Here is a 24,464-nt window from a genome sequence, read left to right as displayed (position 1 = left end):
AGAGAATGAGCTCCTCATGGGACCAGACAGAAATCAAGATGGCAGAGCCCTACATTTCTTACATTTTTTACATATTCTCATTATGAATGTTCAATAATGATCATGTTCATTAATGTTCATTAATCTGTGTATACGCCATGTATAGTGTCAGGAAGTTCTCAGAAGGTAACATTTATTCAATTTTAAAAAATAAAATGAAAGTAAATGAAGGTGTGGGTTATACAGTGTGTTGTTAAATGCGGAGCTCCTCTATTTTAAAAGAAAAGAAAAATACCCTGTAAGTCCTGAAAGAGCTCAAGCCTCAGGCATGTATGAAAAAGTAACTCAAAGCTAACGTAATGCATTACATTCAATAAAAAGTAATGCAACTAAACAAAAACTATAATTGTTAATTAAAAAGTGGGACATAAAGATATTTATAATAAAAAATAAAGAGGGGAGTCGCAATCAAGTCAGAAATAAAAAGTTGTGACATCAAAAAGTGCAACTATACAAACAAGATACAAGTTCATACTTTTAGAAAAATATTTTGATTGCGTCAGAGTTGTGCTATTCAAATCAGTATTTTAAGTTCTGAAATAATTCTAAATAGTTAATTCATCCTTAACCTATTTTACATCATATGTTGATTAAATAAGTAAATATTAGGAGCCATATAAACATGCATATAACCTTATTAACCAACATATTGTTACAATATACACTTACTGGTTACATTAATAGGTACACCTTACTAGTATCTGGTTGGACCCTCTTTTGACTACAGAACTGCCTTAATCCTTCGTGGCATAGATTTACTGTGACAAAGTACTGGAAATATTCCTCAGAGATTTTGTTCCATATTGACATGATAGCATCACGCAGTTGCTGCAGATTTGTTGGCTGCACATCCACCATGTGAATCTCCCGTTCACCCACATACCAAAGGTGCTCTATTGGATTGAGCTCTGGTGACTGTTGAGGCCATTTTAGTGCAGGGAACTTATAGTCATGTTCAAGAAACAAGTCTGAGATGATTCGCGCTTTATGACATGGCGCGTTATCCTGCTGGAAGTAGCCAAAAGGAGACAGGTAACTTTGGTCATAAAGAGATAGACATGGTCAGCAACAATACTCAGGTAGGCTGTGATATTAAAAACGATGCTCAATTGGTTCTAATGGGCCCAAAGTGTGCCAAGAAAATATCCCCCACACCAGTACAGCACCACCACCAGCCTGAACCATTGATGCAAAGCAGGATGGATCCACCTAATAAAGTAGCCGGTGAGTATATTTAAATTGTTACAATAGTGATTATTTATATATATATATCACTATTATATACAGTATGTTAATATGTTAATCTAACATAATTTTCTCACATTATATTATATTAAATTGCATTTATTATAATGGAGCAAGTGAATTTTACAGTAAAAAGTTACCAAAATTAGAGAAATTTGAAACAAGTACCCAATAACTCTAGCAAAGATAATCATTATTGGTTGTATGAAAACAAAAGCTGCCCTGTAACAAAAGAGAAAATCCAATATTTCTCTCATTAGTCTTGCGGTTGTCAGGCAAAGCAACTGTATGTTCTCAAATAATTCAGACAAATCGATGATACAGACTGAGGCTTTTTATTCTGACTGGAGCACTGGGTTCCTTTCAAGTGTTTTTTTTTTTCTTCTCCACATATAAAGCATTCAGCTTTTCTTTGCAGATAAAGGGTAAAGCAATGAATGACGTTTGGTTGTTTAACTTAGTCAGACGTTATTTTGACACGCAATTCTGCCTCACGGATGACTGCATAGCTGGTAATGAAACTATTTTTTATTACAAGACAGACATTTTTATCGCAGCGTGTGCAAGGAATTATTAAGCCAAATGTATTTTTTGCAACATTTTAATGAAAAATGCAAGACTTTAATATGTTTCCAAATATTTTAAATGGGCTTCGGAGGCATATTCAATTCAATGACAGCTTTAAAAAGTGTTAGAAATTCACCCCCTCTGCTTGCTACCAGCACTGGGTATAATATTCGGTGAAACAAATTTTATGAAGAGCTTACGTCTTATTGAACCAGTAACTCTGACAGCATAAATGAGAGGTCATTGAACTAAAGAAAGTCTTTTACTCCGAGTTACTGAGCAGAAGATAAAGCAAAGTAGACGGATGAGATATGAATGCCGGTGATGGATGTGGAAAATTGCTTTTGCTATCTTTTCGAGTGTGATTTCTCTAGGTCGAAATAAAAATGAAAAGAGCTTAGTGTTGTTTCATGTGGATGAAATCAAGGTTTACTGTTCTTACTTTTGTTCATTTATTCAGCCTGCCATTTGTTCTTATCGCAATGTGTGAGTTAGAAGCTAATTATTTCTTTGCTCTGGTTATTTGGTCATTAGTTTGAACCCTGTAATGATGTCGTGACTTGTTCTTTTTCCGAAATGAGATGTGGTGACATTGAATTTTATGTACCAACATAAAAAAAAAATAATTAAAAGGGTTTTTACATGCAAATGCAAAAGGGTTTTTGAGACTCTCCATGTTTGATTTTGTTTTTGTATACACAATTATGCCGTCAAACTGTTGTATAAACGCAATATCACACTTGTTGCAGTGCGATATGGCTGTATATCGGCACTGGTGGGAGGCGCAGGCTCGACACCATATCGCACTGCTACGAGTGTGATATTGCGTTTATACAACAGTTTGACGGCATAATTGTGTATACAAAAACAAAATCAATCATGGAGAGTCTCAAAAACCCTTTTGCATGAGGAACTACTTTCTTCCGGATTCATATCATAAGCTGACAGTTAAACAGCTGAGCGTGCATCTTTTAAACTTTAGATCTGTACTGTCTGCTTTTTGCTGGCTGTATGTGGGCAGAGTAATACACAAAGGGTAAAGAGGCTGTAGGAGTTCTGATATTGCAGAATATTGCACGGCTATCAGCCAATCAGATTTGAGAACCAGACAGACCTGTTGTATAAATAAATATATATATAAATATATATATATATATATATATATATATATATATATATATATATATATATATATATATATATATATATATATATATAAGATGTATTTTTTTCTCTTGAAAAGCGCCATTCATCATTCCCAAATTAAAAAAAAAAAACGTAAAATTCTGTGACTTTATATCATATTATTTGATACGGTATGATATCATAGCATATCATGACATCAGTAACCAGTTACATTGTCTTTGTAAACATGAACAGAGTCAATGAGTACATTTACATGGAGACCAATAATCTGATTTTAATGTGATTAAGACAATACTCTGATTAAGAGCACCATGTAAACAGAGATTTTTAATCACCCAAATTTGACTATAATTATAATCGAACTAAACATAAGTCGAATTAAAACTTGGAATACGCCGATTTTAGTCGCAATATTGAAGTGCAGTACAGATATGTAAACACCTAAATCAAATTAATACCGTCTTGTAGGAATTTCGCAACATTTTGCAACAACATAGTCTATACAAAAACCATTGTTTGACACTGTTCGCTGCAACTATTTAGTCATTAAAGGACCACAAACACCTGCATTGGGAAATGCGGAGGTTTTTTTTCCCATACAGCATGTGGTATCAAATTCCATTAACACTACGCTCTTCCAGCTGTTCATACTCGCATCCAATCTCTCGTTTGTCACAGATGAAATGTTCCTGAATGAAAGTAAAAGTGCAGTTAAGTCGACAAACTAAAAAAAAAAACACTCGAAATGACATGAAACTTGTCAATTAGCAATTATGCATTATGATTTATCGAATTATGCGCTAAAACATGTAAAACGGGATCATAGAGGCAACATTCAAAAAGCAACTCATGTAAACATCTTAATCATATTAACGTCTTATTTAGATTAAGGCAAATAACTCGTTTACTGATGTCCATGTAAACGTAGTCAGTGTTATTATTTAATCATTGTTTTTAATTATTATTATTCTTGCAAGCACATTCTTTAATACAAAAATGAAACCAACAAAATCTCTGACATTGTCATGATTACAAACTCAAGCGCAGAGATTTCAAGAGTTCACACTTAGCTGATGATTGATAGTAAAGCTAGTTTGGCATGCTGTCCCGGGAGAGAGCCCTGAGCTTATAAGATCCTCGAGCCCTGGGCTCCCTCCCGTTGCAAGGCGAGAGGGGAGTTTGAGCTCAGGTAGATCTCGATGACTCCCCTTCTTGCTTGTTGTAGCTAAGTGTCAGATATGTATACTGAAAGGTGTACTCAGAGGTTAGCTAATATATTTTGATTGATTGATTGTTTAGAGTGCTTGTTTTTAAACTGTGGGAGGAAACCGGAGGACCCGGGGAAAACCCACGCGACCACAGGGAGAACAAGCAAACTCCGCACAGAAATGCTGTCTGGTTTGGAAAGGAATTAAACCAGGGACATTTTTGCTGTGAGGCAACATCGCTAATCGCTGGCCACCGTGACGCCCGTTTGAAAGGAGGGAAAGTAGGGTTGGGTGGGGGGGGTTTCTTCGAGACGAAGATAGTGAGATGAGAAAAGTCTGGTTATTTATAGTGAGTTAAGGATCGTCTGATAGGATAATCAGTCATTAGCTAAAGTTGGAACAGCTGCGAACAATCATAAGCACGTGATCCTCTCGAAATTTGTTTATGAATAAACTTCACTTAGAAGTCATTTCTGGTTAACGATGAAATTACCTTTTGTTGTTGTTGTTTTGGAATAAATGTGTAAATGGTGACTTTCTGTCATTGCCTGTGTAAACAGAGCATTATATTTTTAACTATTTACTGTAAAGCCATTCTGGTAATTTTTTGACCATTTATCGGTATTACTGTGTGAAAGATGCTAAAGTCTGTCATTGGAATGATTTGGTATGTTATTGCTTCTGTTATCTAATGCATCATTCATTTGTTAAAAAGGATAAAGAGAGCTATGGTGGTTTCCATTGTTGGATACTGATAAATCTGTTAAACTAATTCGGTAAATCAGTTAGAATTGAATCCAATACACAACCTACACACCATCAATAAACATTCACCACTGCTGCACATCTCAATGTTACGTGTACTGTTGTTTATTCCACCAAAATGCTAGTAAAATCTTGGATTACTGCAAAACAAGACAGATTACATGGCAGGGTATGTTTGTACACAGATGTATTGAGTAAATGTTTACATGCCACCTTTTCTTCCATTTTTCTGCCAGTTTCTTGAACTTCATCCCTTTTTGAGCTAAAACTTTTGGAAGTCTTCAAAAGCTGTTTGGCATATCTTATTTTGGCTGATTTAAACAATTATAAACAACACAACATAAAATATAAACATTTTGATGTTTTGATAGCGATGTAAAAGAATCACTTGCTGCCCTCCATCTAAATTTTTCTGCGTCATCAATGACGTCAAGTGAAAACAACATTGTCAAATGTCAGTGGTGTGAAGTAACATTACAAATACTCAAATTTCTGTAACTGAGTAGTTTTTCTCAGGAATTGTAATTTACTAAGTTATTTAATAAATGTGTACTTTTACTTTCCCTTGAGTACATTTTTACTGTTGGGTCAGTATTTTTACTCCACCACGTTCCTTCAACCTGCAGTCACTACTTTATTTTTTCCTGTCTATGTGAATTAGAAAAATCAGTCCTGTGATTTCCTTCAAATCAAATCACACATAGAAGGTAAATCACATCATAATGAACTATCATAATGAACTACCTCAAGATATGGGTGATTTTTAATTGCAGCAAACTGTTTAAAGGATTAAAAGTGTCCAGGAATGTGTGCAAAATATTTACATGTAATGACCCAGAGACTGTTAAGATGCATGTTACTGATGAGAAGATGACAGATGTTTACTGTATGTTGACAGAAATGGCCTTAAACACTCAGCAGGCACAAGAGGTCAACATGACGTCAGATTGTACACTAGCGTCATGGGGATGTTGCGTTTTGTTTGGAAATGAAAATCGGGTTGACATCAATGTCCGGCGTCCAAACCTAAAATCAATCAAATGTCAACATCTAATAATGGTAAAGCTTAAAGTTGTGTGTACTGTATGTTACCCAGGGCTTAATTTGTGCCAGAACACGCCGGATCCAAATCCGACACCTTGGAAATCTGATCTGGCACCTGATTTTACCAATCCACCTCCTCAACCGTCCTCCTTCCCTCCTGCAATCAGTCTTCCGCGACTCCCCAACCCTCTTCACTTTTGTCCTTTTGGCGGACACCCCTCCGCCATCCAACATCAATATGTCATTGGTTTAAGACAGTGGTCACCAAACTTGTTCCTGGAGGGCCGGTGTCCTGCAGATTTTAGGTCCAACCCTAATCAAACACACCTAAACAAGCTAATCAAGGGGTCCGTTCTTCGTACCTCGCTTAAATGATCTAAGATGATTTGGCAGATCCTGGATCTTTTAATCTTGATAACTGATCTCTGGCTAATTTGGTTCTTTAAACAAGTTCGTGAATCAGATTAGAATGTCTGGATGAACTGATCTGAGATCGCTGCGTGTGTTGTGAAGGACAGATCTATCGATCCTCGAAATTATGATCAGCAATGCAACGATTGGCTGACGAAACAGCAGCGTAATGACATCATCTGATTAATATTCAATTATCCATGTGAGCAAAATCACATCAAATTAGCAGTCGACGGTTTGTTAAATATGACACGCAATAACTTTCCACATATGTTGTGAGCTGCAGGCTTTACACTTTCATGTGTCAAGAGTATTTATCATGTATTTCAATGCATATCAATGTATTTAGTTCTACATTTAGAAAATATTTTCTGTATTACAGTAGCCGTTTTTTTAATCGCTGTATGGAATAACTGGATGTTTACAAAAGCATATTGGTAAAGGCGTCTGCAACTTTTGTGAAGCATAATCACTGGCATATTTACTGTCAAAACATGTTCATGACTGCATTAATGTATTATTTCTTTTTTTTAAAAAGTCACATATTCTGCATTTCTATTATCATACACAAATTGTACTAAAGCGATCTAAAAAGTTCATATCAATAAATTTTCTCTTTGTACTTTCATTTCGAGGGTGCAGATTGCATAAGTTTTGTTAATATAACTTTATTTATTTTATTAATAACTATAACTTTATATATATATATAGTTAATTTTTTTAAACTATTTTCCCAAGTGTATATAACTACTACTGTAAGAAAATATCATAATTCGGTACTTTCTCTATTATCTTTGCTTGAACTGACCCAATCTAATCCTGTTTATATGAATTGAACCTGCTTCCGATCAGGTTTGAGCTAGCAGAACTGTTGCTATGACAACAACTCTCAGATCAGCTTTGAAGAACGAAACGATCCTGGATCCAGTCAAATCGTCAATATCCAAATCCAACTAACTAAGTAATCCATGTACAAAGAACGGACCCAAGGTCTTGCTAGGTATACTTGAAGCATCCAGGCAGGTGTGTTTAGGCAAGTTGGAGCTAAACCCAGCAGGGACACCTGCCCTCCAGGACCGAGATTTATGACCCCTGGTTTAAGATGTTGGTTCGACATTGGATTTTGGTCACTTTCTAACAACCTAAAATCAAGCAGATATCAAAATCATTTGACATCAATATTGGACATCAAAATAACGTTGTCCTAGGTTGCTGGTTTGACATTAAATTTTGGTCACCTGACATCACAATATTAACGTTGTGTGCCTGCTGGGCAATAATAAAATGCACTAAAGAATGTTATGTTTTCATACGCATGCACAAATTAGATGTAAACGCATCAGCTTTTTACAGTGTAATACTCACTACTCATGAGTACTTTTGAAAGGTCTACTCTTTACTCATACTTTGAGTAATATTTACAACAGATACTTTTACTCTACTTGCACTACATTTTTAGGCAAGTAATGGTACTTTTACTTGAGTATGATTTTTTTTTTAGTACTCTTTCCACCACTACCTATTGTACAAAATAGTGGATTATCAAAATGTAAGCTCACGCCTTTTAATTTGTTCCTAATTATATGTCTGTCTAAGCTAAAAATATTAAAATAAATTAAAAAGAGCCAGAATATTTTCTGAAACTTTATTCCTTTGATACAAAACGATCCTGCTGGTTTTCTTCTTCTAAATAACAGCACGACTGTAATCCCTGAACAAATCCTTCAATATATCAAACTTTCCATTGCGACAGGAAAGACGTCAGCACAGGTTTGAGTGTAAACAATGAGTAGGTGTGACGCCCCCTACCAAATCAAGTTTTCACAAGTCAGCTGGTGGGACGAAGCCGTAATTCGGCAGAATGATTTTCCAAAACATCTGATGCCTACGGAGGCCTGTCGACATCCAGCATGATCTATCCATCTCAGGGAGAGCGTGATCCGTTCTCTCTTCCTGTCTTCTCCCAAAAGGATTTAGTTGATGACGACGCATCTGGAGTCTGTGTTTTCAGAAGTGTGGCCCGAGGGGAAGAGGAGCGCCTGCTGTCGTGTCATTCTCACTCTTTCCTGTTTCTCAATCCAATGCTTTGTTCCTTTGCTCTTTTGTGGATCACATGTGAGTGTTGTTCTTGTGGGTTTAATTGTTTGATCTGTCATACTGGTCTGTAATCCTGTTTTCAAAATGTATTTATTCAAATAATATTTTAAACACACATTTAACACACAGTTGAAGTCAGAATTATTAGCCCTTCTGAATTACTAGCCTCCTTGTATATTTTTCCCCAATTTCTGTTTATCAGAGATTTTTTCAACACATTTCTGTACATGATAATTTAATTAACTAATTTTTAATGACCAGTTTCTTTTATCTTTGCCATGATGACAGCACATACTTTTTGACTAGATATTTTTCAAGACTAGTATTCAGATCAAAGTTAAATTTAAAGACTTAACTAGGTTAATTAGGTAAGTCATTAAATAATGATGGTTTGATACGTAGACCAGTGGTCCCCCAACCTTTGTATCAACACTTGACAATTTTACCGCGGCCCAAGGGAGTGGATCATACCTGCCAACACTCCCGTTTTTCCCGGAAGTCTCCTGTATTTTCAGCCACCTTCCCGTTTTGTTATTTCCCCCCGAAAACACACGTAATTTCACCCCCCAACCGGTGCATAGTATAGTTACTTAGCTGTATTATTCGGACACCTTACCCCCAACACTTAGACATCCCCTCTCACACAGTTTCCCAGACTTTCAGGGACAGATGTTGGAAGGTATGGAGTGGATGGGTATCCGTAGCTTACAAGGTGGCGATCAACCATTTTGTCAGTGGATGACAAGCTGACAAAACATTGCTGCAATATTGAAACAAGTTTTATTCATTCATTTTCTTGTCGGCTTAGTCCCTTTATTAATCTGGGGTCGCCACAGCAGAATGAACCGCCAACTTATCCAGCAAGTTTTTACGCAGCGGATGCCCTTCCAGCTGCAACCCATCTCTGAGAAACATCCACACATACACTCATACACCATGGACAATTTAGCTTACCCAATTCACCTGAACTGCATGTCTTTGGACTGTGGGGGAAACCGGAGCACCCGGAGGAAACCCACGCGAATGCAGGGAGAACATGCAAACTCCACACAGACACACAACACCAACTGAGCCGAGGATCGAACCAGCGACCCAGCAACCTTCTTGCTGTGAGGCGACAGCACTACCTACTGCGCCACTGCCTCGTCGAAACAAGTTTTATTTATGGAGAAAATTAAAAAGCACTGCATTGTTTGGGTGTTCTGAATCCCAATTCTACCCCTTAGCCCTTCCCCTTACCCCTACTCCTCGATTTGCACGTTAATGTAAAGGGGTAGGAGTCTACAAAACAAACCATCATTGTACAATAACTTGCCTAATTACCCTAACCTGCCTAGTCAACCTAATTAACCGAGTCAAGCCTTTAAATGTCACTTTAGGCTGTATAGAAGTGTCTTGAAAAATATCTAATAAAATATTATTTACTGTCATCATGGCAAAGATCAAATAAATCAGCTATTAGAAATATAATAATTGGTAGTTCATGGTGGCCTCTGAAATAGAGACTAACCCCTTGGAAAATTAATTAATTATTTACTAAACTAAGTAGAAAGTTTCATTGGAACAAAATTGAAAAAACATAGCTTCTCTTTTCTGCAATATATTGTCTCCTCTTGAAAGTGAAATGAAATGAAAATGTTCTAATGGATTAAAATGGCTGTTTGGGAGCCACAGTGCTGCTCAGTGGGCCGACCGGTTCCCATGTTTCCCACTTAAAGGATGTGCTCCAAATGTCATGTTCCCTCTTGTACACCTATGAAGAACAGAAATGTTCAATTCGGGTATGATGAGCACAATGAATAATACAAGTGAGCTGGGAGCCATTATTAGAAGGGGCACCATTATTTTGCCCGCAGTGAAAAGCGTGTACGCAATAAAGGTAACTGCGTAGTGAGGTAAAACTGAGCAGCCGATAACATTAAGAATTGATCCGCATTCGCATTTTGTCACATTTACTGTAGCAGATTAACGTAGCATTGATAATGGCCTCGTAACATTGCTATTAGTAATACAATTACGGGCTCATAAAACAAACACAGTAGAGAAGTCTACAATAGATTGTCAGATTTAAATGATCAATTAAAACCAGCTAGTTGTGTTTAAAGCTCAGCGATCATTCTTAATCCTGTGAGGTTTCGGCATGCACACAAACCCCCATTGATTAGCTCCTACAGCATAAATGATGCATTGTATTTCAACGCTGTGTCTTTTTTTTCGCCAGTAAATTCGCTAGCAGTCTCTGAGGAGAGTGTTTCTCCCTTCAGTCGCCTCAGCTGTATGTCTGCCTGCTGACGTTTGATCTCGCTGTAAGTTGCCAGCATTGGAAACGGCTGATTTTGAACAAAGAACTTTTCTTTTTAATTCCCCCCACACTGACAGTAATTCTAAAGCAGTAGTCAAGGCAACATGGAGTAATAGGAGAGGCAGATAGAGACACAGCCGCTCGCAGGCATGAGGATTCAAACTCCACCGCCTCAGTCCCAGCTCATTATCCACAACTATTGAAGGCCCATGTAGGAGGATGAGGCATGGGCTTCTGGGACAAAGAGAGAGAGGGGGAGAGAGAGTGAAGGGGAAAGGAGATGCTTTGGCCTGACAAGTTTGAAGTGCTGTTTGTAATTGTTTTCACAGCCTAGAGGAGGACAGTGTCAATGTCAAGTGAAAATGATGACAATGCAAAGGATAATCTGGATGTTTAGGTGGACCAGGATATGGGGAGAATGAAAGACATTTAAAGGATCACTTTAGCAACATCAGCAATGCTTACTTAATTCTCAAGTGCACTTCAAAATACTTCTGTTTAGGGGATAACCTCATTATTATGGTTCTTTGGGGAGATAATCGGGACAAGAAGGTGGGAATGTTTAACTTATTGTAAGATGTGACTGTTTGGCTTATTATAAGAAGAGTTCATATGCAAAAGTCTAACTAATAGTTTCCCTTCATTGTCTTTAAGGTAAAATCTGGACATAAACAGGAGGCAGAGAAAAATGACAAAAGAAAGTTTGGTATCACTTCATTTTGATAGTCCCTATGGCACATTTTGTTGACAATGTTACATTGAAACTGCATGCCAACTAATTCTCGTAAGTGTATTAGCAAACTGTCTTTGCAAGTACAACTTACACTAACCCCAACCTTACAGCATACTAATACTGTAATTAGAATTAGTTGGCATGTAGTTGCCATTTACCTTAAAATCCAATAAATGTGTTGATGAGTCCATCAAACTAAAATGACAGAAATTTACGGATGATGTTTGAATGTTTTTGCATCTGAACTCTTGATATTTAGACAAACACAAAAGAGAGGAGTCACTAATATACACCTTAGGTACACCTTGCAGGCTTGACCATTATTGTCAATATTAACAAAATAACACAATGCAGTTGCTGCAAATTTTTTGGTTTGCACATCAACGGTGGAAATCTCCTATTTCACCACATCTTAAAGGTGCTTTTGAGTATGAAAACTATAACTGTATGTTCAAGAAGTCAGTTTGAGATAATTTGAGCTTTGTGGCACGTGGCATTATCCTGCTGGATGTAGTCAACACAAGATACATTGTGGTCACCCTACATTTGCACATCGTGGTCCATAAAAGTGTGGACATGTTCAGAAACAATGTCCAAAGACCAAATGGTGCTGCTGAAATTGAGAATAATTAAAGCCAGGCTAATTTTCTTTTTTCTAATCCTATGCTAATTCAGAAGATTAGCCTGTCTGCTGTTGTTAGCTGACAGGAGTGTCACCTGTTTTCTTTTGCTGCTGTAACTCGCCTGCTTCAATGCTGGATGTGTTGTGTTTCTTCAGAGAGTCTCTTCTGCAGACCTCAGATGGATGTACAAAGCAACCCAGGCTCATTCTGAGTACCTACCACTTTATACATTTTTGGAGAGCGCCAAATACGTTCCAGGAGCTATGTTTTATTGCAGTTTTTGTTTTCATGAATCCACCAGAGGAGTGCCTGCTCTTCTTGCATAAATCCACCAGAGGTCACTGTCGACTGACTGACCAATCGATTGACCCGCCCATCCACTTTCCTAAACCCAACCAAGAGCCTGACTTTTACCACGATTTTAGATTCTACCACATTCAAACCTTGTTATTGACACACACACATATATATATATATATATATATATATATATATATATATATATATATATATATATATATATATATATATACATATATATATATATATATATATATATATATATATATATATATATATATATTTAAATTTTTTGGCTTTTGTTTTTGTCTTACCTGTTTTCTGGAACCATTCTTCACCAGACTCAAACCCCACCATCCTCAAACTCTACCAACGTATGTAATGAGTCGCTCGACAAACTGGTAACGGCCGAAAAACCGTCCATACGAAGGTAAGCGGTAAAAAAAGGGAACGGCCCAGTAGCATTTATTTTAAATATGAAATTCAGCCTTTCGTACTTCTGGCTACATATTTGGCGATCTCTAGAAATGTATATAGGGCTACGTTTTCAGAATGAGCCTATGTTAAATTTGCACTCTGAACTTCCACTTCCTTTCTAGGGAGGTACCTTCCTCTGATTGATTTTTAAAGTTAGCATTTTTGTATCTTTTGCTGTCTTCGATATCCCACAAGCCTATGAATTTCATTTTGAACAGGTCTTGAATCTTGAAGACTGCAAGAATGTCAATTTGTTTTCAAATGTATGTTTTTGACCAATGTTTTGATGCCATCTCTTGCGCTTATAGTTACTATTGTAGCAAGCAAACATCCCCCTAGTCATCATTAAAGCTCTCTCTGTTTTGTTTTACATTATTATATCATCACTCTATAACATTATAGTGTTATGAGTCCAAAGACATGTGCTACAGGTGAATTGAGTAAGCTAAAATGTTTATAGTGTACGTGTGTGAATGTGAGTGTATGGGTGTTTCCCAGTTATGGGTTGCAGCTGGAAGGGCATTCACTGCATAAAACTTATGCTGGATAAGTTGGCGGTTCGTTGCGCTGTGGCGACTCCAGATTAATAAGGGGACTAAGCGGAAAAGAAAATTAATGAATGAAATAGTGTTACGCTTACTAAGATGTCGAAATCCATTTTACAGAGAGAATGCTGCCTCCAGAGTCACTGTCTGATTGGGCAGCAAGGCAACAAGCTTTCAGACACAGCTATTGTCTTTATTACCTGTCTGATAGTGTTTTAGAGTTTAGTGTGGAAAAGAAAGCTTCCAAAGTTAGCCATAGCTGCAGGTTTAAACCCATTTGAACTTGTAGAACATGGTCCTGAAGCGACTAACTTTGTTGCTCTGCTACTCAATTGTATCAGGCTGACCCTGACCTGTGATTGTAGGGGTAGTGTTAGGGTTTTGATTGATCGAAAATGTTGTTCCAGGAAGAAACAAAGCTGCTGATGGAGGAGTTTGTCCCACACTGAGCCAGTAAACATTGTTCTTGGATCAGCAGCACAAATGAAAGGTCACAAGATTTTCAAGGTTGCCTTGAGCTAACAGTTATTCTTCAACCGACTCCATAACAGTGATGAAAACCCCATTACCTCTGTCTGTTCGACTTATAATAAAGGATCTTTGTTTATTTACAATCAGCAGCATCTCTTCTCTGTTGCATCAAACGGGTCAATAAATTCCACTTTTATTATTTCTGTCTGCCAGGTGGTGAAATTAATTACCCTGAAAAATGAACAGCGTTGTAACATCATTCAGTTTAGAGAACTGTAGGGGGGCTATGTAAATATTGTCAGAAGCAAGATGGCTTCTCCAAAGCTGCAAAAGCTCTGTGTTTGACACTCAGCCTTACCTCTGCTACAGCTGATGCCATGCCAGGAGAACTCTCTCTCTCAGAATAAATAAATAAATAATAATAAAAAAGAGACTGAAATAGCTTTTGATGGTGTTAAAACGCCAAACAATTTCAATCTTTTATTCCTCTCAGGTAGCCATTATATTCCAGGAGACTCTACCTAAGAAGAGCCGTCTTGCGCTGCCAAGCGATTTCTACCCCATTTACTGTCCTTTTATGTTCCCCCTCCCCATTTAGATGTCCTGATTTCTCACCCGCTGTTTCCTACATGCTGTTGTTTTCTACATCAAAACTCTGAAGATGCCGTCAGGAGATGCTGGCGAATCCACTATCTGCCCTAATCCTCTTGGAGTATATTGTTAAGGTGGTTTATGTTCCTGAGGGAGAAACAGTTTGACGGTAAATCTTGATTTTCAGATTTTATTTGTCCCTTTGGATTGAGAAAATATGGTGAGTGCTTATTTTACAGCGTTTTTTTTCTCAAAATATAATGTACATATTTGAAGCAGTAGGTTGTGATGAGGTAAATTTACACAACATTTTCAACTAACGATTGTTTTATGTGTTTAGAACAAAATAATTTTGAGACCTTTTTGAGGCTTGGTCCATACTTGTGTTTTTACAGCAGTTACTATAGACTAATTGACTATGTTTATGTCAAATGATTTACCTCAATCTGAATAAGACAATAATATGATTAAGAGGTTTATATGAGCTGCTTTTAGAATGGTTCTTTTATGATCCTGTTTGACATGTTTTTCCACATAGATTGATGTCAAATGTCGGAACACAAGGAAAATCCGAGCAGACACACAACGTCATAAGACATTAATATTAGGTTAGATTTAGGTCGCCAGCATCTAAAGCTTGGTTTATACTTCTGCGTCAAGTGACCGGCGTAACCCACGGCGCATGCAACGCGCGTAGCTGTGCATTTATACTTCTGCGCGCTGTCTCTGTTGGTCTGCATTAACACTTCCGAAACGCTAGTTGGCAGTGAGGTGTTAATGTGTCTCTGTGTCGAGTTTCTTCGCTGGTATTTTGCTTTTCCTGAACACTTTCTGAATGTACAAGTGGCTCAAACGCACTCTATTTGAGGCAGGAACTGGCGGACGTGCAACAACTTTAAGGTAAATACAAAACAAAACTTTCCATCCGGAGCTCCTTCACAGGACTCCACACTTGTAAACAATCGCTCCATCGGGGTTGCCCCATTCGCGTGGCTCTTAGTCCCGCCCAGACTCGTCAGCGCTACTAAGCCGACCAATCACAGAGCTTGTGCTACGCGTCGTTGGGACGTGTAGTTAAATTTTTTGAGAGGTGCATGTCAGCGACGCCGACGGCCACGGCATAGGGCTATGCCCTGAAGTATAAATCAGCCTCAAGGCAAGGCAAGGCAAACTTTATTTATAAAGCACAATTTAATACAACCGTAGTTGATCCAAAGTGCTTTACAATGAAATAACATATTTAATAAAAATAAAATAAATCTTGTATAAAAAATGTAAGAAAAGGGAAAATGTATGTATGTAATACTAAAATATAGATAAGAAATGACATGTATGAGTCACTCAAAGGCAAGGGTGTAAAAATAAGTTAATAAGTTAGATTTAAAAGTATCCAAGGATGGAGAAATCCTGATGTTCAACGGGAGACTGTTTCAGAGCCTTGGGGCCGCAACACAGAAAGCTCGATCACCTTTTGATTTGCAGCGAGACAGAGGGATCGACAAAATTGAGGGATTCCATTGCAATGAAATTGATAAACCCTTAAATAATTGCCCTTCAGGTGTGCTTTGGGCTTTTTATGCTTATGCTTTTCTCGAAGTGACCTGATTGGTAGAACTTTTTTCTTTATTTAAAAATAATAAAAATGTATTTTAAATATGGGTCAAGATAGGCCAAACTTACATGGCCCACATATCAATTATTACCATCTGGGCCAAATACTACATTTTACCTCTGGCCCAAGCATTGTCTGCAGCCTTAAAGACGATGCCACCTCCGCCAAACCAGGGCCATGTTTGACCCACATGCTGTATGACGAATGCCTGCTGTGCCAGATGTATGCCAAATCAGGGCCAAAATGCTTTGCTGCCTGGGCACTGACATCCAAAGTATTTGTTTTTTCCTACAATGGTTACAGGTTTTCAGCTTTATTCAAAATATCTTATTTATAAACAGAATAAAGAAACTCATAAAGTTTAAAAACACACAAAGGTGAGTAAATAGTTAGGAAAATATACATTTTTAGGTGAACAATTCATGTAAAATATTTATTGAGCTGGTCTTCAAATAATTCAAACAATGGTGAAATAGTTATTACTGGAAATTACTAATTGATACAACTTCATTGTAGCATGATTGATCATTTAAAATAACCTCCATTAGATTTTAAACTATATTGTCGAAATGGTCACTAAATAATTACACTTCCTTTCTTTTTAGCTTAAAATAAAAGTAACATCTGATGACATTGACTTCCTTGAAAATACACCCACACTTTAAATACCAATTGAAAGCGAGTTTCTTTGCTTTCCTTTACACCTCAGACAACCATGTTGAGGTGAATCTCCAAGTCTCTGCATGGTTCACCCGTGGGGGGCTTTGTGTCATGTATAACTACAACTAGCCTACCTCTGTCTGCGGTGAAAGACTTTAATAGAGGCCAACCAGTGTATCATGGAGAGACACTTCACACTCTCCTGCGGTGAAGGAGAGCAGCGAGGTGACAGTGGACTCTTTCTACGATGCAATCAGGCCTGCATTTGCCCTGGAGGGACTCGTGCTCTCGTTGATTTTGTCTGTTTTTCAGTGTGATGGATCCACCGTGAGATGCGCCGCCCTACGGGACTCTGTTCCTGGACTTGGTGTAATGTTAGATTGTAAAGCTGGAAGGCAAGAGGAAACCATTTCATGGCTCCCAAGCCTCAGATGTGAAAATAACACTCAGCTGGTGTTTCACAATGGCAGCGTACACACACTGCAAGTTTCAGAAAAGCCAGCTGCATTCAAATGGTGGTGTGAGTCCTATGAATTATTGTTCAGTGTGAGTACAAACTACAGTAGGGGAAATAAGTATTGAATACGTCATGTTTTTCTCCCTGGGAATAATATTTCTAAAAGAGCTGTTGACATGGAATTGAATTAACAATAAACAATACAAACATAAAAAAATAAAACAAAAAGATCTGAAACATTTCTTATGTGTATAACAATGGAATGACACAAGGAGAAACTACTGAACTACTGAAATGTATTTAATATGAAAGGTTTGTTTGGTGATGGCTTTTAGACACCTCTTATATAGGGAATGAATTCAAATGAATTGCTCAGGTGTGATTTCTTTAAAGACTTCAAAAGATTGTGAAAATCTTGATGGTTTCGTGGGTCTCGTTTATCAAATGTGATCTTTAATTTGTATTATCTATTGGATTCAAGTCATGTGATTGGGCCATTCTACAGCTTGATTTTCTTTCTCTGAAAGCATTTGAGAGTCTCATTGGCTGTGTTTTGAAACATTGTCTTGCAGAAATGTCCACCCTGGTTACATCTTCATCATCCTGCTAATGTAGATGTTGAACTGAAGCAGCTGATACTAATTTACCATGATGAAGGGCAGAGGGTTGCTGAATAACTACAGAGAGATTTCAGCTGCTGTCTGGGCTTTCACTGCCATTCTACACCTTCCTTTCTTCATGTGTTCAATACTCTTTGCCTGCGTTGTTTTATTTTATTACACATAGCTTAATTTGAAAACTAATTAGTTTTATTTTTCTTGCATTTATGAATATCATTGGTGTGACCAACATCCTGTGAAAATTTCAAGCCAACAGCATCTTTAGAAATATGTTTTCTGAGAAAAATGGTGACGAGTTCAATGTGTATTTTCCCCGCTGTATGTAAAAACTATGAATCTATGAAACTATGTGATCTAAGTAAACTTCCATGACTCATGTAACCTCCCGGCAAACAACCACAGAATATTTTAAACATTTCTTAAAAGTTATGACATAATAAAGCCTCATTTACTGAATCTGGTTACCTTTGGCAAATTGATATGATCTACAAATCACAGATTAAAAACTAAATATTTCTCAAGTTTTAACAAAGCATTTTCTAGACAAGCAAAAAAATACAGTCTTGCTTAAAGAAAAAAAAATTGTTCCTTAAAACAAGGCACATAATCTCTGTGTGGGGTAAACAAAATAATCTTGTTTTTCCTTTTGCTTACCCTATTGGCAGATTGTTTTGCTTCTTTTAAAGGGCAACTATTTTACCCCTTTTTTCAAAATTTAAGACAAGTCCTTTGTGTCTCCAGAATGTGTCTGTAGAGTTTCAGCTCAAAACAGCCATCAGATTATTTATTATATCTTTCAGAATATTGGAATTTTCTGCTCTGAACATTATTTAGCCGTTTTTGTGGCCTTTGCCTTAAATGCTAGTTTTCCTTACCCACCATTCCACATGCCTGTCAAAGTGTGCCTCAATCTCTGCCTTGGCTGCGTCAGATAAACAGCACAGTGACAGACATGAAGGATGAAAATCTCACATATCGTTTGTGAGGAATACTACGGTAAGAACTTTCCCAATGATTATTTGATGTATTTGTTGTAGAGTTGCAACAATGAGTCACACATCATTCACGCAAACACACAGACACACAAACAAAACGGACACACAAACAGCGCACGCATTTAACTTTGAACTGTTTTTGGCAAATGTGTTATGTAATTTTATTGTACAAAGTAAAGTGGTGGGCCTCAAAATGGGAGGGATTTGGATCCTATTTTACTACTGGAAATTTAAAAAAGAGACTAATTGTCTTTATACCACCCAAATATGACTGTGACACACTATACCAACACAGTCCTGTCCAAACAACTTATGTTTACATATGATTTTCATAATCAAAGTCCTTTAAAGGCTTTACTAGGTTAGTTAGGCAAGTTAGGTTAATTATGCAAGTCATTGTATAACAATGGTTTGTCATGTAGACAATCAAAAAATAAAATAAAACTATATATATATATATATATATATATATATATATATATATATATATATATATATATATATATATATATATATATTTCTTTTGGGGGCTAATAATATTGACTTTAAAATAAAAAAATTATTAATTAAATAATTAAGTAAATCTTTTTTTATTATAGCCAAAATAAAACAAATGAGCCTTTTTTTAGATGTAAAAAATATATAAAATACTGTGAAAAATTCCTTGCTCTGTTAAATGTAATTTGGGAAATATGAAAAAATAAATAAATAAAAGCACTTGTAATTTTGACCTCAACTGTATATATTTCATAAAAAGCGTTAACTGCACTATCAGCAACCACATTTCATCCTATTGAATCCTCCTCCAACCAGTGCAGTATTATAAACCGCCTTCTTTCCAACATGCCACAAGACCTGCAAAGTGAACCTTGACCCTTAATTTCCCTTTTTCGTCTCTGAATAAAGACTTGACCTCATCTGCAGCCACCGCTGACACTTATTACAGTCCTCAGCGAGCGAATCGGCCCTCAGCTGCCTTTCTAAAAGGCCATGGACCCAGGTGCTGAGGCCTCACTTCAGCCCGTCATTCCTGCGACCCGCGTGAGTGTGTTCATAAGTGCTGGCTGTATTAGCGGGTAGGTGGATTCGAGCGATGACTGTATTTTAAACAGCCCCGTGGACGGGTACGCGTGTGGGCTGAGGGGTTACAAGGTACAATTCAGGTGAGACGGAGCTACATTGTGTGCGAGTGTGTGTTTTTGTGTGTATCAGCAGTACTGGAGAGCACCTGGAGTGTAATGGGAAGCGGTGAGCGGTGCGGTGATGGACTACACTGGAGCAGCCGGTGGCTTTCACCTTCAGACAGGGGTCACACACAGCCTTCGTAAAGAGCCTGTAATAACTGCTTCCCAGCCAGAGCTATCCTGGTACAAAACCCAGCCAGAAAACAATCCACACAGCTGTTGCAGGTGAACAGAGTAAATCAAAAAATTACTTACTAGCTTTAAAAATAACTGTTTATTATTAGACACTTTCTAAAATGTTATGTTTGAATATGCAAATGAGCCATAAATTCAATCAAATAAGCAGTCATTTGCTTACATTTTCAAGCACATTAGATCTTGAACATTAGATCAAGTTAGGTTCATTCTTTTTGTGTGTTTTTGTGTTTTTTCATCACTGTTTTTGTTGTTGTTGTTGTTTTTACATTTTAGACACAAGATTAATTTTTAGGGGGATGGGGTGTGGGGGGTGGGGTTCAATGGGACTTTTAGGATTTTATATATATATATATATATATATATATATATATATATATATATGTATATATAATTTCTCAAGGGGGTATGAATTATATACATGTATTCTGTCTGGTTCTTGAATCTGATTGGCTGAAAGCCTGCACATTCTGCAAATAACCAATAACAGCACTAGTACAGCCTCTTCACCCTTGTGTACTGCTCCGCTCACTTACTGCCACGAGCAGAGGACACTGCAGTTGCTGCTGTTGGACAACATGTACTTTTGAGGCTTTTTAGTCGAGAATGTAGTTGTTTAGATTGCAACTATGCAGTTGATATTTATGGATAGTTACTATTTTTGAATACTTTATAATTTCGGAGCATCGGATCATTTTGGAGCCTGTCTGAGCAGACCAAAAGTGACGGTTGACGTTCCGCCACAAGATGGCGACAGAGTCCTTAGAAAAAACAGCATTTTCTCAGAACAAATTTCAAACTATGGCTTAAAAACCATCATAAATCAGGTAAGTGACATTCTAAGTCGATTTCTCTCTTTTATATATAGTAGTGCTGTATTTATACCATAGAAACTGACTTACTTTGACCATCTTTGCTTTGCTGTGGCTTTTTTGGGGTTCATTATTGTAATCTCCCGATTTCAACAGAGAAATATTGGCGTTTAATGCCCGTCAGCCTTATAATTTTAAAATGTGATCAAAATCACTAAAGTTTTGTCATCACTCTAGACCTTATTTAAATAATAATCGTTTAAATACTATCTCTAAAATGACGTTTGTGTTGAGTAAAGGTTTCTGCTGTTCTGACGTCAGCTGCAGATGTGACTGAATGGCAGAAGAAAATAGTTCCTCATCCAAATGGATTTGACTCTCTGTGTTTAATTTTTTAAAAATATATATATACACAATTATGCAGCCGAACTGTTGTATAAATGCAATATTACACTCGTAGCAGTGCGATATGTTTTTATATATATAAATCTAAATAACATGTTCAAAAACTCTTTTTTTGACCAAAATGTCTAAAAATTTAAAAAGTAGACTGTAGTGTATCTTACCTCATTTAAGCCATCTCCTTCTCGGGGTACAGGGAGAAGTTAAACTCCATCCATGTGACCTTAATAAATTAAGACACTTTATCCATGTTTTTTCCATGAAATGCACCAAAACTCCTTTTAGTAACATTTGTTGGCGCTTTAAAAATGAAAAGCTTTCCTAACGGTCACTATGGTCACTCAAACATAAAACTTGCACCGAGCTGCAGGAATCTCTTTGTGTATGTGAAGAAAGCACTCATTGATCGCATTTTAATTGGTTTTCCCTTTTTTTCTCCTTCTGGTCTAGCTTTTGTGCGCCGAGATTCAGGCAGATGTCAATTAGACTGCAGTAAAGCTGGCACAAAGTGGCAAGTGTGGCGATGATACCCTCTTCACCTCTGCAGGAACAGCTGGCCGTTGTCAGAAAGCTCATTAGGCGAGTGTTGTGACGCAGAAATGTGTTTTTTTTTTTCGCCGAGGTCAACGTGACACATCAATACTCGCAGTGCTTTATTCTACAGCAAACAACACGCTGATCCCGCTTGATCTCGGGTAAACAGGCCTAAATTAATCTGATTGTCAGTCTGCGTAACGCGTTCCATATTTAACTGTGGAAAGATCTTTTTAATTCCTATTCATATGCGAGGATTGAAAGTAGAGTGTCTGTGTTCTCTAGTTTGCTCCACAAACCACTCAACGGCCTAAAATGCAATTGAATTTTTTCTTCCCAAATGTGATAAACATCTTCTAATAGGACTATTAAAGCTCATAATGACAGGAATTTGTAAAGTATGATTGGAAATTTGAAGTGATGAATTGAGAAAATGGTGATTAAAGCTTTCTTTATGTGGTGAATAATGTTGGCTGCTTGCACACACAGACACACTAGACTTCTCATAGACATATTGATTTTTATAGTATACGTATGGAATAATCAACAGCTTGCCGTGGGTTAAAGGATTTAATGCACGACGTGGAGACGAAGAACCACACGACGCGCAACGGAGTGGTCGTCTTTGTGAAGTGCAACTGATTTGAGATCGCTTTGTTTGTTGTGAAGGACAGATCTTTCGATCCTCGAAATCATAATCAGCAATGCAATGATTGGCTGACGGCACAGCAGCGTAATGACATCATCTGATTATTATTAAATTATCCATGTGAGTAAAATTACGGAAAATTAGCAGTAAACAGTTTGTTAAATATGACACGCAATAACTTCCCACATTTGTTGTGAGCTGCAGGCTTTACTCTTTCATGTGTCAAGAAGAGTGTTCATCATGTATTTCATTCATTCATTCATTTTCTTGTCGGCTTAGTCCCTTTATTAGTCTGGGGTCTGATAGATATGGGCCAGTACATGGTTAATCAGCTATTCTAATAGAGGAGACTCTAGATCCAGATCTGTTTTTACATTACTGTGATGGTTGGGTTTAGGGTTGGGGTAGGGATAAAATGTTATAAATAATATAAATAATTCTTGTTAACTTCCAGCCACAGCCGTATGTGATCTATAGTTAATTACCCATGTGGATGGATGATAATAGCCTTCTAAGCCTACTAGACCCCTACTGGCCCATATCTATCAGCTGATAACCACTGATAATGCATATTTTATCCAGTGATAACATTCAAATTGGCTAATAAAAAGCCTTTAATACAGTAAATAACTGTAGTTCCTTAATGTCTCTGTTAATAGGCATTAATAGGGATGTAACGGTATCAGAATTTCATGGTACGATAATACCTCGATATGAATGGCACGGTACGGTATTTATTGAATAATTTACAGGAAAAACAAAACTAATGAAAACACTCGAAAAAAGTGCCAAAAGTGTTTATTTACCTTAGCACTGAACATATCAATGGCATACAAATTAGCCATCCATCTGTAAGTTTCGAAACAGGAATTTCATTTTTTCAATTTTAATAACAAAAAACTATTAAACCATATAAAAAAATAAAGTTTCAATTTAGTATTGTTGAAAACTCATCACATTCAACATTTAATCACTCACTCACTTAGATAGAGATGGGTTTTTTAAGGAAAATGATCATATAACTATAATCTGGTCAAAGCTGGGATCTCTGGGCATGTCCCCTGCATTAGAAATAAAAAAACCCTCTCATTTGGGACTGAGCTTTCTGGGACAGAGAGATATGATTTAGCCAAGGATGACAGCAGTGGGTAACGTTGTGCATTGTCTTTCCACCACTTGAGAGGACAAGCCATGAGTGAGATAGAGGTCTCTTTGCGGTACAAGTCAATGTCTGCATCAATCTGAACAGTGTGCTGTGTTCTGCAGTCCCCATGACTGTTTTTAGTCGTATTCCCCGACTTATATTTCACCACAGTCTAGCAGTGCCTGCATACTTTTTTTTCTTTGTCTGTCACCTTTTCTCTTTTTTCGTATCTTTTTACAAAGAAACCGAAATACTTCCACACATCTGATTTAAAACCCGCTTTAGGTTCGATCACTTCCAGCTCTTTTTCTTCCCAGCTACTAGCAGCACCCTCCATTTCCGCATTACTGGATCTGTAGTGACAACAGACCGCAAAGGATGATGGCCACGCCTAGGCTGATGGGAATTGTAGTTTCCGCTACCCCCTGTTCGCTTCATTCGCCTAAGCAAACTTTTCTCAGAAATATAGTTTTATTGAGTCATGCGCCTACGGTAATATTGAAAAAATTACTACTGCGGTATGACGGTATTTACAATATTGTTACATCCCTAGGCATTAATGATTCTTGTTCTAAATATGGCACACACTTTTGTATACAAACAAATGCAAAAGGCTTTAGTGTGTGTTTTAGAAAA

General features: G+C 37.2%; 2 long non-coding RNA genes across 2 annotated transcripts; one reads left to right on the top strand and one right to left on the bottom strand.

Annotated features, from left to right (window-relative positions):
• Positions 1–4,937: 4,937 nt before the first annotated feature.
• Positions 4,938–8,023, bottom strand: LOC141377626 (uncharacterized). The gene is made up of 3 exons (XR_012390059.1): positions 7,411–8,023; positions 6,019–6,350; positions 4,938–5,614 (listed from the first exon to the last, which is right to left on the bottom strand). It is a non-coding gene; the product is annotated as an uncharacterized lncRNA (long non-coding RNA).
• Positions 8,024–20,754: 12,731 nt separating this feature from the next.
• LOC141377591 (uncharacterized) lies at positions 20,755–23,598 on the top strand. Its single transcript, XR_012389965.1, has 3 exons — positions 20,755–21,114; positions 21,952–22,926; positions 23,162–23,598. It is a non-coding gene; the product is annotated as an uncharacterized lncRNA (long non-coding RNA).
• The last annotated feature ends 866 nt before the right edge of the window (positions 23,599–24,464 follow it).

The sequence above is a fragment of the Danio rerio genome, chromosome 14 (assembly GCF_049306965.1).
Source record: "Danio rerio strain Tuebingen ecotype United States chromosome 14, GRCz12tu, whole genome shotgun sequence".
NCBI lineage: Eukaryota > Metazoa > Chordata > Actinopteri > Cypriniformes > Danionidae > Danio > Danio rerio.
Note: the sequence above shows the minus strand (reverse complement) of the source record. Positions and strands in the feature narration are given on the sequence as shown.